The following is a 14,744-nucleotide window of genomic DNA, read 5'->3' as shown; positions in this document are numbered from 1 at the left end:
GGCTTTCTGCGGCCTGTTTCATAGCTTACGGCCATACCACCCTGAACACGCCCGATCTCGTCTGATCTCGGAAGCTAAGCAGGGTCGGGCCTGGTTAGTACTTGGATGGGAGACCGCCTGGGAATACCAGGTGCTGTAAGCTTTTTTTCCCTCTCAGCTGTCACCAAAGGAGGGCGCTGTTGCTCCATCACCGCACACAGGGCTTTGAGGAACAAAAGCTGCAATCATTCCAGCTGTGTCTGAATGCACGCCAGAGAGGTGGCACTGAGACGCCTCGCTTTCCAAGTAGTTTTTAGGGTTCCAGTTCTCACTGTTACAGCCTGTAAAAAGTCTGCAATCATCCCGCATGCACACAAATGGCCTGAGAAACAAGGTTGCAGTCCTTCCAGCTGTGTGTTTCTGCGCAGAAAAAAAACAACTATTCCTATCAAAGTACTGTTAAAGGATAGCATGTGTTTGATGGCTGAGACACCATTATCCGCCACTCAGCTGGTGTGAGCAACTGTCAGTGGTGTCACAGCATGTTTAAATGGGCTTTCTGCGGCCTGTTTCGTCGCTTACGGCCATACCACCCTGAACACGCCAGATCTCGTCTGATCTCGGAAGCTAAGCAGGGTCGGGCCTGGTTAGTACTTGGATGGGAGACCGCCTGGGAATACCAGGTGCTGTAAGCTTTATTTCCCTCTCAGCTGTCACCAAAGGAGGGCGCTGTTGCTCCATCACCGCACACAGGGCTTTGAGGAACAAAAGCTGCAATCATTCCAGCTGTGTCTGAATGCACGCCAGAGAGGTGGCACTGAGACGCCTCACTTTCCAAGTAGTTTTTAGGGTTCCAGTTCTCACTGTTACAGCCTGTAAAAAGTCTGCAATCATCCCGCATGTACACAAATGGCCTGAGGAACAAGGTTGCAGTCCTTCCAGCTGTGTGTTTCTCCGCAGAAAAAAAAACAACTATTCCTATCAAAGTACTGTTAAAGGATAGCATGTGTTTGATGGCTGAGACACCATTATCCGCCACTCAGCTGGTGTGAGCAACTGTCAGTGGTGTCACAGCATGTTTAAATGGGCTTTCTGCGGCCTGTTTCGTTGCTTACGGCCATACCACCCTGAACACGCCCGATCTCGTCTGATCTCGGAAGCTAAGCAGGGTCGGGCCTGGTTAGTACTTGGATGGGAGACCGCCTGGGAATACCAGGTGCTGTAAGCTTTTTTTCCCTCTCAGCTGTCACCAAAGGAGGGCGCTGTTGCTCCATCACCGCACACAGGGCTTTGAGGAACAAAAGCTGCAATCATTCCAGCTGTGTCTGAATGCACGCCAGAGAGGTGGCACTGAGACGCCTCACTTTCCAAGTAGTTTTTAGGGTTCCAGTTCTCACTGTTACAGCCTGTAAAAAGCCTGCAATCATCACGCATGTACACAAATGGCCTGAGGAACAAGGTTGCAGTCTTTCCAGCTGTGTGTTTCTGCGCAGAAAAAAAACAACTATTCCTATCAAAGTACTGTTAAAGGATAGCATGTGTTTGATGGCTGAGACACCATTATCCGCCACTCAGCTGGTGTGAGCAACTGTCAGTGGTGTCACAGCATGTTTAAATGGGCTTTCTGCGGCCTGTTTCGTCGCTTACGGCCATACCACCCTGAACACGCCCGATCTCGTCTGATCTCGGAAGCTAAGCAGGGTCGGGCCTGGTTAGTACTTGGATGGGAGACCGCCTGGGAATACCAGGTGCTGTAAGCTTTTTTTCCCTCTCAGCTGTCACCAAAGGAGGGCGCTGTTGCTCCATCACCGCACACAGGGCTTTGAGGAACAAAAGCTGCAATCATTCCAGCTGTGTCTGAATGCACGCCAGAGAGGTGGCACTGAGACGCATCACTTTCCAAGTAGTTTTTAGGGTTCCAGTTCTCACTGTTACAGCCTGTAAAAAGTCTGCAATCATCCCGCATGCACACAAATGGCCTGAGAAACAAGGTTGCAGTCCTTCCAGCTGTGTGTTTCTGCGCAGAAAAAAAACAACTATTCCTATCAAAGTACTGTTAAAGGATAGCATGTGTTTGATGGCTGAGACACCATTATCCGCCACTCAGCTGGTGTGAGCAACTGTCAGTGGTGTCACAGCATGTTTAAATGGGCTTTCTGCGGCCTGTTTCGTCGCTTACGGCCATACCACCCTGAACACGTATGCGCGCGCAGTGGAGGCAGCCAGAAGCAAACCAGTTGGAGCATAGAGGATCGCGGACCTCTGTTTGGATTTATTTCATATGTTTTCTTTCTTTTCCTTTATTATCCTATTATTTTCCGTGCATCCTAAGTTAGTTTTGTGTGTGGACTTTTTCCCCCCGGCAGTTTTTACTGTTCGGGGGAGAGTTTTTCTTTATTTCTTTATGTATGGATAATAACATGGCAACGAACACGGCGACGGAAAAAACGGCTACGAAATCGGATCACGGACTTAATATAAAGCAAGCAGAAATGGGAGAGGAAGGGAATGAATGGGAGCTTGTTAAAAATAAAGAGCAAAGGAGTAAGAGGAGGAATATTGAAAGAAACAGGAAAGAAAACGCGGAAGTGGCTGCCTCCGTCATGTTGGCGGGAGAGAGAGGAGAGAGAGCGCAGCAAGCGAAGGATACCGGCCGTGCGCCGCGGAACGGGACCGGCCCGAGAGCTCCTGGGGCTGGAGTTACATCGAGGGAGGCTGGGAGAGAAGGCCTGAGAAGGCCCGAGAGAAAAGGAGCTCCAGGAGCGGCGGCAGAGAAGGAGAAAGGCATGTCGGGGGGCGAGCGAGCAGCGAGCGCCGGAGCGGAAAAAGAGGGAGAGAGAGCGACGGGAACAGCTGGAGAGAGAGAGCAGCAACAGGAGACAGCGAAAGAGGAGGCCAGGAAAGCATACAACAGAGAGCTGACGGTGAGTTTGGAGGTTACTGGGAATGAGGAGGTTCCAGTCCTTGAACTAATGCGAGCGATCAGAGCTCTGTGTGGGGGGCTTATAGCGTGTAGAGCGACCGGTACCAGGAGTTATGAAATCACGATGTCTCATGTCAAAGGGAAGGAGCGGCTCCTAGATGGATTTAAAATAGGCAACTGTAATATTTTTGTAAAAGATTTATGTAATGATGAGTTGATGGTGTCTTTTTTAAATCTGCCAGCTTATATAACAGACGAAGAAATATTACAAAAATTAGAAGGGTGGGGTGTCTCGGCTGCATCCGCCATTAGGAGGCGGATGTGGCCGGGCACTCAGATAGCAGACGGCACACGTTTCCTTAAAGTAAAATTCACTGAGAAAGTACAATCACTGCCATACTCTGCACGTTTTGAAACAGCTATGGGACCAGAATATTTTAGAGTCATCCATGACAGGCAAGCGAAGGTTTGCAGGATGTGTCTCCAGCCGGGGCACATCCTGAGGGATTGTCCTGATTTTTCCTGTCACAAGTGTGGAGTACAGGGGCATTATGCGAGGGAGTGCAGCAACCAACAGAGAAAGACTAAAAAATGTGAGGTGTGCTGGAACCCAGTGAATGAATGTAATTGTAACTACAGTGAATCTGAAGCGGTGGTGGAGTCCGGATCGGAGGAGCTTTACAGTGAAGCGGAGGACATGAGTGAGGAGGAGGAGGAAGGAGAGGAGGCCGGAGTGGGGGGCAGCGGCACCACGGACGGAGCTGGCAGAGAGGCTCTCTCTCAGGGGGGGGCACTGAGTCCTAATAATGCTGCACAGAGCCTAAATGTGGAAATTGGCTCAAGCATGGATGGTCTGAGCATAGACTCAGGCCTACACCAGGGAGTAAGGGGCAGAGGCGGCAATGGGCTCGTGGAGAGGCCAGAGCCATCTCAAGCCTCAGACTCAATGGAAGTGGGGGAAACCCCGAGTGACCCGCAGCCTGTGGCAGCCGTACCCCCCAGAGAGCCGGCCTCGGCAACCACCATGGTCCTCCGCCGTTTGGGCAGATCAGACAGTGACTCCGAGATGGACTTCACCACCATTAAAAATCTTAGGAAGCAGCACACCTCTAATAAAGCATTGATCAGTAAAAGAAGGAAAAAAGATAAGGGAAAATAATGATTAAGCTTAATTTGTAACAATCCTTTCTTTTCTAATAATCATGTTGTTGCTGCACTCTCTTAATGTCAACGGGCTCCGCACTTGTGACAGGATGAATGCAATACTGTCCAGTCCGAGCTGCGACATCCTCTGCCTCCAAGAGACGAGGTGGGATGAAAGCAGCCTTGAGGCAGCAACTAAAGTATATAAAGGGGAAATATATTATAATAACGGCACTAATAAATCTTGTGGTATAGCAACCCTAATAAATAGTAATAATATAAAGTACAGTAAAGTAATTTATAAAGACGATAAAGGAAGAATATTAATTATAGATATCGAAGTAAATAATAACACGTATAGAATAATTAATCTATATGCCTATAACTGTGAGAAGGAAAGGAAGGGTTTGTTTAACAAATTAGGAAGATGGGTAAACAATAGAACTATAATAATAGGTGATTTTAATACAGTATTAACCAAATCAGATATTTCAATAAATAATGTATATAAAAATGACATAAGTAGAACAGCTCTTTATGATTTAATGGATAGTCACAATTTAATAGATATATGGAGGATACAAAACAAATTTAAAAGAGAATTCTCAAGGAGACAGGTGGTCAAAGGGAAACTCAGGCAGTCTAGAATTGACCTGTGTTTGGCTGCAGCGGACACAGTGAAACAAATCAACAAGATACATTACAGTTACAATTCCTGGAGCGATCATGCCACTGTCATATGCCAACTGGGTGCTGAAGGAGGGATCAAGGGAGGAGGCACCTGGTGCCTCAACTCCAGCCTCCTAACAGACCCGGTATATATTAATAAAATTAAAAAATTACTTAATTATGCAAGAACAGAAATGCAAATAGATAATAATTATATAGACAGATGGGATAATATAAAAGAAAGAATTAAAAAAGTGAGTATTAATTATAGCAAAGAGAAAAGATGGAAAGAAAAACAAGAAGAACAGAATATTAGAAAGCAGCTAGAAGAAGAAGTCATATTATTAGATAATCAAAAAAATAGAAGCTGTGAAATGTATGAATGTTACAAAAATCAATTAAACAGCATAGAAAAGAAAAAATGTAAAGGAGCAGCAATAAGGTGCAGGTTCCAAAATTTGGTGGAGGGTGAAAGGTGCACTGCGTTTTTTTTGGGGTTGGAAAAACAAAAACAGAACAAAACTGTAATAGAAGAACTTAAAGATCAAGATAACAACATCCATAAAGACAAAATAAAAATACTAGAAATTATAAAAGACTATTATACAAACTTATTTAAGGAGGGGGGAAGTGATATAGAGAAAACTGAAGAAATTCTAACCTACTTAGATAAAAAGATAGATATGGAGGATAAAGTGTGGTGTGACAGCAAATTAACAAAGGAAGAAATTGAATATGCAATCAAAAACTTAAACAAAAATAAAAGTCCTGGGAGCGACGGTCTAACGGCTGACTTCTACATAAAATTTAGTGAACAGATGGCCCCCCTGTTACTCGACCTCTACCATACAATGCAAAAACAACAAGAAACACCCAAATCATTCACTACAGGTATGATAACAGTAATATACAAGAACAAAGGTGACAGAAACGAAATATCCAATTATAGACCAATAAGCCTACTAAACACAGATTACAAGATACTTTCCAAAACATTGGCCAATAGATTAAAACAGACTCTAGATCAGATAATCAGTCCAAATCAAGCATACAGCATACCAAACAGGGACATCCAAGATTCAATTGCTACAATAAGAGATACAGTAAGAGGGATGACAGTACAGGGGGGCCTTTTGTTAACAATAGATTTAGAAAAAGCTTTTGATAGAGTGGAACACCAGTTTTTATTCAAGGTTTTAGCAGAATTAGGTTATGGGCAGGGTTTTATAAATTGGATACAGCTTCTTTACAATAATGCAAAAAGTGTAATAAAATGCAATGGTACAATAACAGACAGTTTCCCCATAAAAAGATCAGTGAGGCAAGGCTGCCCATTATCAGCGCTATTATACAGCATAGTGGCAGAACCGCTAGCTCAAGCAATAATTAAAGACAAGGAAATAGTAGGAATAAAAACACCAACAAACAGTTCTATCAAAATATCACAATACGCGGATGACATTACAATAACAATCAAATCAGGGAAATGCATAGACAAAATCATGGAACACTTCAAAACGTACAGCATGGCTTCAGGCGCGAAAATAAACATAACTAAATCTGAGATAGGCAAAATAGGAAAGGTGGAAAACTATGTAAATAAATGGGGATTTGGGGAAAACACGGGGTGTAGGAAAATACTGGGTGTATATATAGGAGAGAATGAGAGTGAGGCTAGGGACAGAGGGTGGAGGGAAATGATAGGGAAAGTGCAGAGTAGTTTAAATTTATGGCGAGCAAGAGGGTTAACACTGAAAGGAAAGGTAATTGTAGTTAATGCTTTGATACTGTCAAAAATTAACCACATTTTGGGAACCTGTGAGCTGCCGCAATGGGCTCTAAAAACGCTGACAGCAGCAATCTCCTCCTTCCTCTGGAGGGGAAAGGGAAATTCGATTGCTCACAGAGTGTTAATTGCTAAAAAAAGGGAGGGGGGTTTAGGACTAATTGACATCGGTGCCAAAAGAGACGCACTTAGGATCAAAATTGTTAAGAATTTTCTTGATTCGGACCGGCAGTACCCCTGGGAGGACTGGATGGCGAGCTATCTGGCTGAGTACGGGGAGAGAGACGCGTACAACCTGTGCGCCCTCCTCCACGGAAAAGCCAGGAGCCGCCTACCTGGTTTCTACCAGGAGGTACTAGAGGCATGGGGCAAAATTCTGCCCCACCTCTGGCCCAAGTGCAGGAATAAAGAGCATGTGCTGCAGTTACCTTTCCTTGACAGTCCATTTTTTATGTGTGGGGGGAGGGTTCTAACCAGCGGTCCTATGCGGGCTGCTGGTTTGACCAGGGTGGGAGACATAATCGATGGGAGGGGTGCTTTTAACATAGATATAGTTTGTGGAAAACTAAAAGAAAAAAATGTTAGTTATAGGAAAGGAAATATAACAAAACTTAAAGGAAAGTTTGAACAGGCTCTCGACCCTACGTGGCGGAGCCTGTTGAAGGAGAAAGGGAAAGATACCAGAGCCGCCCTTCCCCAGCTACAACTCAAGCAAAAGGACAAAGCAAAGGACATAAAAGAAATAAGCACAAGAACCTGGTACCGGACATTAATACACCTCATCAAAAGGCCCCCCACAGCAGAGAAATATTGGAAAGAAAATTACCCCAACATGGACATCAAAACTATATGGACAAACCTGGACATACCACTCATGGACAACACTACAATAAACATGGACTTCAACATTCGACACAGACGGATTTACACAGGGATTATTTTACACCAGATCAACAAAGAAAAATATTCAAGAACATGCACCGTTTGCAATAAAGAATCAGAGGACTTGGGACATATTTTCAACACATGCACAGAATCAAAACATTTTCAGTCATACATCAGGACCATATTAGAGACTCACTGCAACTTCACAACACACACTGATACAGATTGGTCATGGGCTTGGACATTTGGAATCACAGGAAAACATACAAACAGGAACAATACACTCATCAACTCCATCCTAGCATTCGGCAGAAAATCATTATGGACAAGAAGGAATCACCAATTATTTGACAACAAAACAATAAATGTTACAAGATATTTTCAGAACATATTCACAGCTCACCTCAGGACCATATTTCTAGCAGACCAAGACACTTTTCATCAGCAGTTCAACAGTCACAATAATTTGGTAAAAGTAATGGAAGGGAAAAACGTATGTCTGGTGTTATAAAAAAACTTAGGGGTGTTATGTTGGGGTAGTTATTGTCTACATTTACTTTCTGTAACTTTTCTTTTTTTTTATTGTCATCTATATGATTTTTTATTAGTAGTATTATTATTATTTTGACACATAGTGTTATGGTGGTTATGTGTCTTTTTTTGTTGGGATAAGGGGGTGTGTCATGTCTTTAATGTTGGGTTTTATGTTTGTCTCGTCAGCTTGAATGTATGTAAATTGTGAATGTGATTTAATTTTAGTATTTCTTTTGGCACATAGTGTTAATGTGGCTATGTGTCCTTTTGGTTGGGATAAGGGGGTGTGTCATGTCTTTAATGTTGGTTTTTATGTTTGTCTTGTCAGCTTGAATGTATGTAAATTGAGAATGTGACTTATTTTTATTTTTTCTCTTGGCACATAGTGTTAGTGTGGCTATGTGTCTTTTTGTTTAGTTAAAGGGGGTGTTTCATGTCTTTAATGTTGGTTTTTATGTTTCTTTCATCACCTGGAATGTATATAAAATAAGATCGTGATATATTTTTGATAATAAAAGATAAAAAAAAAAAAACACGCCCGATCTCGTCTGATCTCGGAAGCTAAGCAGTGTCGGGCCCGGTTAGTACTTGGATGGAAGACTGCCTGGGAATACCAGGTGCTGTAAGCTTTTTTTCCCTTTCAGCTGTCACCAAAGGAGGGCGCTGTTGCTCCATCACCGCACACAGGGCTTTGAGGAACAAAAGCTGCAATCATTCCAGCTGTGTCTGAATGCACGCCAGAGAGGTGGCACTGAGACGCCTCACTTTCCAAGTAGTTTTTAGGGTTCCAGTTCTCACTGTTACAGCCTGTAAAAAGCCTGCAATCATCCCGCATGTACACAAATGGCCTGAGGAACAAGGTTGCAGTCCTTCCAGCTGTGTGTTTCTCCGCAGAAAAAAAACAACTATTCCTATCAAAGTACTGTTAAAGGATAGCATGTGTTTGATGGCTGAGACACCATTATCCGCCACTCAGCTGGTGTGAGCAACTGTCAGTGGTGTCACAGCATGTTTAAATGGGCTTTCTGCGGCCTGTTTCGTAGCTTACGGCCATACCACCATGAACACGCCCGATCTCGTCTGATCTCGGAAGCTAAGCAGGGTCCGGCCTGGTTAGTACTTGGATGGGAGACCGCCTGGGAATACCAGGTGCTGTAAGCTTTTTTTCCCTCTCAGCTGTCACCAAAGGAGGGCGCTGTTGCTCCATCACCGCACACAGGGCTTTGAGGAACAAAAGCTGCAATCATTCCAGCTGTGTCTGAATGCACGCCAGAGAGGTGGCACTGAGACGCCTCACTTTCCAAGTAGTTTTTAGGGTTCCAGTTCTCACTGTTACAGCCTGTAAAAAGCCTGCAATCATCCCGCATGTACACAAATGGCCTGAGGAACAAGGTTGCAGTCCTTCCAGCTGTGTGTTTCTGCGCAGAAAAAAAACAACTATTCCTATCAAAGTACTGTTAAAGGATAGCATGTGTTTGATGGCTGAGACACCATTATCCGCCACTCAGCTGGTGTGAGCAACTGTCAGTGGTGTCACAGCATGTTTAAATGGGCTTTCTGCGGCCTGTTTCATCGCTTACGGCCATACCACCCTGAACACGCCCGATCTCGTCTGATCTCGGAAGCTAAGCAGGGTCGGGCCTGGTTAGTACTTGGATGGGAGACCGCCTGGGAATACCAGGTGCTGTAAGCTTTTTTTCCCTCTCAGCTGTCACCAAAGGAGGGCGCTGTTGCTCCATCACCGCACACAGGGCTTTGAGGAACAAAAGCTGCAATCATTCCAGCTGTGTCTGAATGCACGCCAGAGAGGTGGCACTGAGACGCCTCACTTTCCAAGTAGTTTTTAGGGTTCCAGTTCTCACTGTTACAGCCTGTAAAAAGCCTGCAATCATCCCGCATGTACACAAATGGCCTGAGGAACAAGGTTGCAGTCCTTCCAGCTGTGTGTTTCTCCGCAGAAAAAAAACAACTATTCCTATCAAAGTACTGTTAAAGGATAGCATGTGTTTGATGGCTGAGACACCATTATCCGCCACTCAGCTGGTGTGAGCAACTGTCAGTGGTGTCACAGCATGTTTAAATGGGCTTTCTGCGGCCTGTTTCGTAGCTTACGGCCATACCACCCTGAACACGCCCGATCTCGTCTGATCTCGGAAGCTAAGCAGGGTCAGGCCTGGTTAGTACTTGGATGGGAGACCGCCTGGGAATACCAGGTGCTGTAAGCTTTTTTTCCCTCTCAGCTGTCACCAAAGGAGGGCGCTGTTGCTCCATCACCGCACACAGGGCTTTGAGGAACAAAAGCTGCAATCATTCCAGCTGTGTCTGAATGCACGCCAGAGAGGTGGCACTGAGACGCCTCACTTTCCAAGTAGTTTTTAGGGTTCCAGTTCTCACTGTTACAGCCTGTAAAAAGCCTGCAATCATCCCGCATGTACACAAATGGCCTGAGGAACAAGGTTGCAGTCCTTCCAGCTGTGTGTTTCTGCGCAGAAAAAAAACAACTATTCCTATCAAAGTACTGTTAAAGGATAGCATGTGTTTGATGGCTGAGACACCAATATCCGCCACTCAGCTGGTGTGAGCAACTGTCAGTGGTGTCACAGCATGTTTAAATGGGCTTTCTGCGGCCTGTTTCGTCGCTTACGGCCATACCACCCTGAACACGCCCGATCTCGTCTGATCTCGGAAGCTAAGCAGGGTCGGGCCTGGTTAGTACTTGGATGGGAGACCGCCTGGGAATACCAGGTGCTGTAAGCTTTTTTTCCCTCTCAGCTGTCACCAAAGGAGGGCGCTGTTGCTCCATCACCGCACACAGGGCTTTGAGGAACAAAAGCTGCAATCATTCCAGCTGTGTCTGAATGCACGCCAGAGAGGTGGCACTGAGACGCCTCACTTTCCAAGTAGTTTTTAGGGTTCCAGTTCTCACTGTTACAGCCTGTAAAAAGCCTGCAATCATCCCGCATGTACACAAATGGCCTGAGAAACAAGGTTGCAGTCCTTCCAGCTGTGTGTTTCTCCGCAGAAAAAAAACAACTATTCCTATCAAAGTACTGTTAAAGGATAGCATGTGTTTGATGGCTGAGACACCATTATCCGCCACTCAGCTGGTGTGAGCAACTGTCAGCGGTGTCACAGCATGTTTAAATGGGCTTTCTGCGGCCTGTTTCGTCGCTTACGGCCATACCACCCTGAACGCGCCCGATCTCGTCTGATCTCGGAAGCTAAGCAGGGTCGGGCCTGGTTAGTACTTGGATGGGAGACCGCCTGGGAATACCAGGTGCTGTAACCTTTTTTTCCCTCTCAGCTGTCACCAAAGGAGGGCGCTGTTGCTCCATCACCGCACACAGGGCTTTGAGGAACAAAAGCTGCAATCATTCCAGCTGTGTCTGAATGCACGCCAGAGAGGTGGCACTGAGACGCCTCACTTTCCAAGTAGTTTTTAGGGTTCCAGTTTTCACTGTTACAGCCTGTAAAAAGCCTGCAATCATCCCGCATGTACACAAATGGCCTGAGGAACAAGGTTGCAGTCCTTCCAGCTGTGTGTTTCTCCGCAAAAAAACAACAACTATTCCTATCAAAGTACTGTTAAAGGATAGCATGTGTTTGATGGCTGAGACACCATTATCCGCCACTCAGCTGGTGTGAGCAACTGTCAGTGGTGTCACAGCATGTTTAAATGGGCTTTCTGCGGCCTGTTTCGTAGCTTACGGCCATACCACCATGAACACGCCCGATCTCGTCTGATCTCGGAAGCTAAGCAGGGTCGGGCCTGGTTAGTACTTGGATGGGAGACCGCCTGGGAATACCAGGTGCTGTAAGCTTTTTTTCCCTCTCAGCTGTCACCAAAGGAGGGTGCTGTTGCTCCATCACCGCACACAGGGCTTTGAGGAACAAAAGCTGCAATCATTCCAGCTGTGTCTGAATGCACGCCAGAGAGGTGGCACTGAGACGCCTCACTTTCCAAGTAGTTTTTAGGGTTCCAGTTCTCACTGTTACAGCCTGTAAAAAGCCTGCAATCATCCCGCATGTACACAAATGGCCTGAGGAACAAGGTTGCAGTCCTTCCAGCTGTGTGTTTCTCCGCAGAAAAAAAACAACTATTCCTATCAAAGTACTGTTAAAGGATAGCATGTGTTTGATGGCTGAGACACCATTATCCGCCACTCAGCTGGTGTGAGCAACTGTCAGTGGTGTCACAGCATGTTTAAATGGGCTTTCTGCGGCCTGTTTCGTGGCTTACGGCCATACCACCCTGAACACGCCCGATCTCGTCTGATCTCGGAAGCTAAGCAGGGTCGGGCCTGGTTAGTACTTGGATGGGAGACCGCCTGGGAATACCAGGTGCTGTAAGCTTTTTTTCCCTCTCAGCTGTCACCAAAGGAGGGCGCTGTTGCTCCATCACCGCACACAGGGCTTTGAGGAACAAAAGCTGCAATCATTCCAGCTGTGTCTGAATGCACGCCAGAGAGGTGGCACTGAGACGCCTCACTTTCCAAGTAGTTTTTAGGGTTCCAGTTCTCACTGTTAGTTCCTGTTAAAAACCTGCAATCATCCCGCATGTACACAAATGGCCTGAGGAACAAGGTTGCAGTCCTTCCAGCTGTGTGTTTCTCCGCAGAAAAAAAACAACTATTCCTATCAAAGTACTGTTAAAGGATAGCATGTGTTTGATGGCTGAGACACCATTATCCGCCACTCAGCTGGTGTGAGCAACTGTCAGTGGTGTCACAGCATGTTTAAATGGGCATTCTGCGGCCTGTTTCGTCGCTTACGGCCATACCACCCTGAACACGCCCGATCTCGTCTGATCTCGGAAGCTAAGCAGGGTCGGGCCTGGTTAGTACTTGGATGGGAGACCGCCTGGGAATACCAGGTGCTGTAAGCTTTTTTTCCCTCTCAGCTGTCACCAAAGGAGGGCGCTGTTGCTCCATCACCGCACACAGGGCTTTGAGGAACAAAAGCTGCAATCATTCCAGCTGTGTCTGAATGCACGCCAGAGAGGTGGCACTGAGACGCCTCACTTTCCAAGTAGTTTTTAGGGTTCCAGTTCTCACTGTTACAGCCTGTAAAAAGCCTGCAATCATCCCGCATGTACACAAATGGCCTGAGGAACAAGGTTGCAGTCCTTCCAGCTGTGTGTTTCTCCGCAGAAAAAAAACAACTATTCCTATCAAAGTACTGTTAAAGGATAGCATGTGTTTGATGGCTGAGACACCATTATCCGCCACTCAGCTGGTGTGAGCAACTGTCAGTGGTGTCACAGCATGTTTAAATGGGCTTTCTGCGGCCTGTTTCGTAGCTTACGGCCATACCACCCTGAACACGCCCGATCTTGTCTGATCTCGGAAGCTAAGCAGGGTCGGGCCTGGTTAGTACTTGGATGGGAGACCGCCTGGGAATACCAGGTGCTGTAAGCTTTTTTTCCCTCTCAGCTGTCACCAAAGGAGGGCGCTGTTGCTCCATCACCGCACACAGGGCTTTGAGGAACAAAAGCTGCAATCATTCCAGCTGTGTCTGAATGCACGCCAGAGAGGTGGCACTGAGACGCCTCACTTTCAAAGTAGTTTTTAGGGTTCCAGTTCTCACTGTTACAGCCTGTAAAAAGCCTGCAATCATCCCGCATGTACACAAATGGCCTGAGGAACAAGGTTGCAGTCCTTCCAGCTGTGTGTTTCTCCGCAGAAAAAAAAAACTATTTCTATCAAAGTACTGTTAAAGGATAGCATGTGTTTGATGGCTGAGACACCATTATCCGCCACTCAGCTGGTGTGAGCAACTGTCAGTGGTGTCACAGCATGTTTAAATGGGCTTTCTGCGACCTGTTTCGTCGCTTACGGCCATACCACCCTGAACACGCCCGATCTCGTCTGATCTTGGAAGCTAAGCAGGGTCGGGCCTGGTTAGTACTTGGATAGGAGACCGCCTGGGAATACCAGGTGCCCTAAGCTTTTTTTCCCTCTCAGCTGTCACCAAAGGAGGGCGCTGTTGCTCCATCACCGCACACAGGGCTTTGAGGAACAAAAGCTGCAATCATTCCAGCTGTGTCTGAATGCACGCCAGAGAGGTGGCACTGAGACGCCTCACTTTCCAAGTAGTTTTTAGGGTTCCAGTTCTCACTGTTACAGCCTGTAAAAATCCTGCAATCATCCCGCATGTACACAAATGGCCTGAGTAACAAGGTTGCAGTCCTTCCAGCTGTGTGTTTCTCCGCAAAAAAAAAAAAACTATTTCTATCAAAGTACTGTTAAAGGATAGCATGTGTTTGATGGCTGAGACACCATTATCCGCCACTCAGCTGATGTGAGCAACTGTCAGTGGTGTCACAGCATGTTTAAATGGGCTTTCTGCGGCCTGTTTCGTAGCTTACGGCCATACCACCCTGAACACGCCCGATCTCGTCTGATCTCGGAAGCTAAGCAGGGTCGGGCCTGGTTAGTACTTGGATGGGAGACCGCCTGGGAATACCAGGTGCTGTAAGCTTTTTTTCCCTCTCAGCTGTCACCAAAGGAGGGCGCTGTTGCTCCATCACCGCACACAGGGCTTTGAGGAACAAAAGCTGCAATCATTCCAGCTGTGTCTGAATGCACGCCAGAGAGGTGGCACTGAGACGCCTCACTTTCCACGTAGTTTTTAGGGTTCCAGTTCTCACTGTTACAGCCTGTAAAAAGCCTGCAATCATCCCGCATGTACACAAATGGCCTGAGGAACAAGGTTGCAGTCCTTCCAGCTGTGTGTTTCTCCGCAGAAAAAAAAAAACTATTCCTATCAAAGTACTGTTAAAGGATAGCATGTGTTTGATGGCTGAGACACCATTATCCGCCACTC

The 14,744-nt window shown here is 46.2% G+C and overlaps 15 non-coding genes across 15 annotated transcripts; all 15 read left to right on the top strand.

Moving 5' to 3' along the window:
* The first annotated feature begins 23 nt into the window (after nucleotides 1–23).
* LOC128370233 (5S ribosomal RNA) lies at nucleotides 24–142 on the top strand. The gene has a single exon (XR_008322344.1). It is a non-coding gene; the product is annotated as a 5S ribosomal RNA (ribosomal RNA).
* A 413-nt stretch (nucleotides 143–555) lies between these two features.
* On the top strand, nucleotides 556–674 carry LOC128370625 (5S ribosomal RNA). The gene has a single exon (XR_008322714.1). It is a non-coding gene; the product is annotated as a 5S ribosomal RNA (ribosomal RNA).
* Nucleotides 675–1,088: 414 nt separating this feature from the next.
* On the top strand, nucleotides 1,089–1,207 carry LOC128370231 (5S ribosomal RNA). Its single transcript, XR_008322341.1, has one exon. It is a non-coding gene; the product is annotated as a 5S ribosomal RNA (ribosomal RNA).
* Nucleotides 1,208–1,620: 413 nt separating this feature from the next.
* On the top strand, nucleotides 1,621–1,739 carry LOC128370230 (5S ribosomal RNA). The gene has a single exon (XR_008322340.1). It is a non-coding gene; the product is annotated as a 5S ribosomal RNA (ribosomal RNA).
* A 7,222-nt stretch (nucleotides 1,740–8,961) lies between these two features.
* Nucleotides 8,962–9,080, top strand: LOC128369915 (5S ribosomal RNA). Its single transcript, XR_008322077.1, has one exon. It is a non-coding gene; the product is annotated as a 5S ribosomal RNA (ribosomal RNA).
* A 413-nt stretch (nucleotides 9,081–9,493) lies between these two features.
* Nucleotides 9,494–9,612, top strand: LOC128370229 (5S ribosomal RNA). The gene has a single exon (XR_008322339.1). It is a non-coding gene; the product is annotated as a 5S ribosomal RNA (ribosomal RNA).
* A 413-nt stretch (nucleotides 9,613–10,025) lies between these two features.
* LOC128370634 (5S ribosomal RNA) lies at nucleotides 10,026–10,144 on the top strand. Its single transcript, XR_008322722.1, has one exon. It is a non-coding gene; the product is annotated as a 5S ribosomal RNA (ribosomal RNA).
* A 413-nt stretch (nucleotides 10,145–10,557) lies between these two features.
* On the top strand, nucleotides 10,558–10,676 carry LOC128370228 (5S ribosomal RNA). The gene has a single exon (XR_008322338.1). It is a non-coding gene; the product is annotated as a 5S ribosomal RNA (ribosomal RNA).
* A 413-nt stretch (nucleotides 10,677–11,089) lies between these two features.
* LOC128370575 (5S ribosomal RNA) lies at nucleotides 11,090–11,208 on the top strand. Its single transcript, XR_008322667.1, has one exon. It is a non-coding gene; the product is annotated as a 5S ribosomal RNA (ribosomal RNA).
* Nucleotides 11,209–11,621: 413 nt separating this feature from the next.
* LOC128370579 (5S ribosomal RNA) lies at nucleotides 11,622–11,740 on the top strand. The gene has a single exon (XR_008322671.1). It is a non-coding gene; the product is annotated as a 5S ribosomal RNA (ribosomal RNA).
* Nucleotides 11,741–12,153: 413 nt separating this feature from the next.
* On the top strand, nucleotides 12,154–12,272 carry LOC128370227 (5S ribosomal RNA). Its single transcript, XR_008322337.1, has one exon. It is a non-coding gene; the product is annotated as a 5S ribosomal RNA (ribosomal RNA).
* A 413-nt stretch (nucleotides 12,273–12,685) lies between these two features.
* LOC128370224 (5S ribosomal RNA) lies at nucleotides 12,686–12,804 on the top strand. The gene has a single exon (XR_008322336.1). It is a non-coding gene; the product is annotated as a 5S ribosomal RNA (ribosomal RNA).
* Nucleotides 12,805–13,217: 413 nt separating this feature from the next.
* On the top strand, nucleotides 13,218–13,336 carry LOC128370606 (5S ribosomal RNA). The gene has a single exon (XR_008322696.1). It is a non-coding gene; the product is annotated as a 5S ribosomal RNA (ribosomal RNA).
* A 412-nt stretch (nucleotides 13,337–13,748) lies between these two features.
* Nucleotides 13,749–13,867, top strand: LOC128369939 (5S ribosomal RNA). The gene has a single exon (XR_008322100.1). It is a non-coding gene; the product is annotated as a 5S ribosomal RNA (ribosomal RNA).
* Nucleotides 13,868–14,280: 413 nt separating this feature from the next.
* LOC128370223 (5S ribosomal RNA) lies at nucleotides 14,281–14,399 on the top strand. Its single transcript, XR_008322335.1, has one exon. It is a non-coding gene; the product is annotated as a 5S ribosomal RNA (ribosomal RNA).
* The last annotated feature ends 345 nt before the right edge of the window (nucleotides 14,400–14,744 follow it).

Source organism: Scomber japonicus, chromosome 12, assembly GCF_027409825.1.
Source record: "Scomber japonicus isolate fScoJap1 chromosome 12, fScoJap1.pri, whole genome shotgun sequence".
NCBI classification, from domain to species: domain Eukaryota; kingdom Metazoa; phylum Chordata; class Actinopteri; order Scombriformes; family Scombridae; genus Scomber; species Scomber japonicus.
The sequence above is the reverse complement of the archived record's forward strand: the minus strand, read 5'-3'. Positions and strand labels throughout refer to the sequence as shown.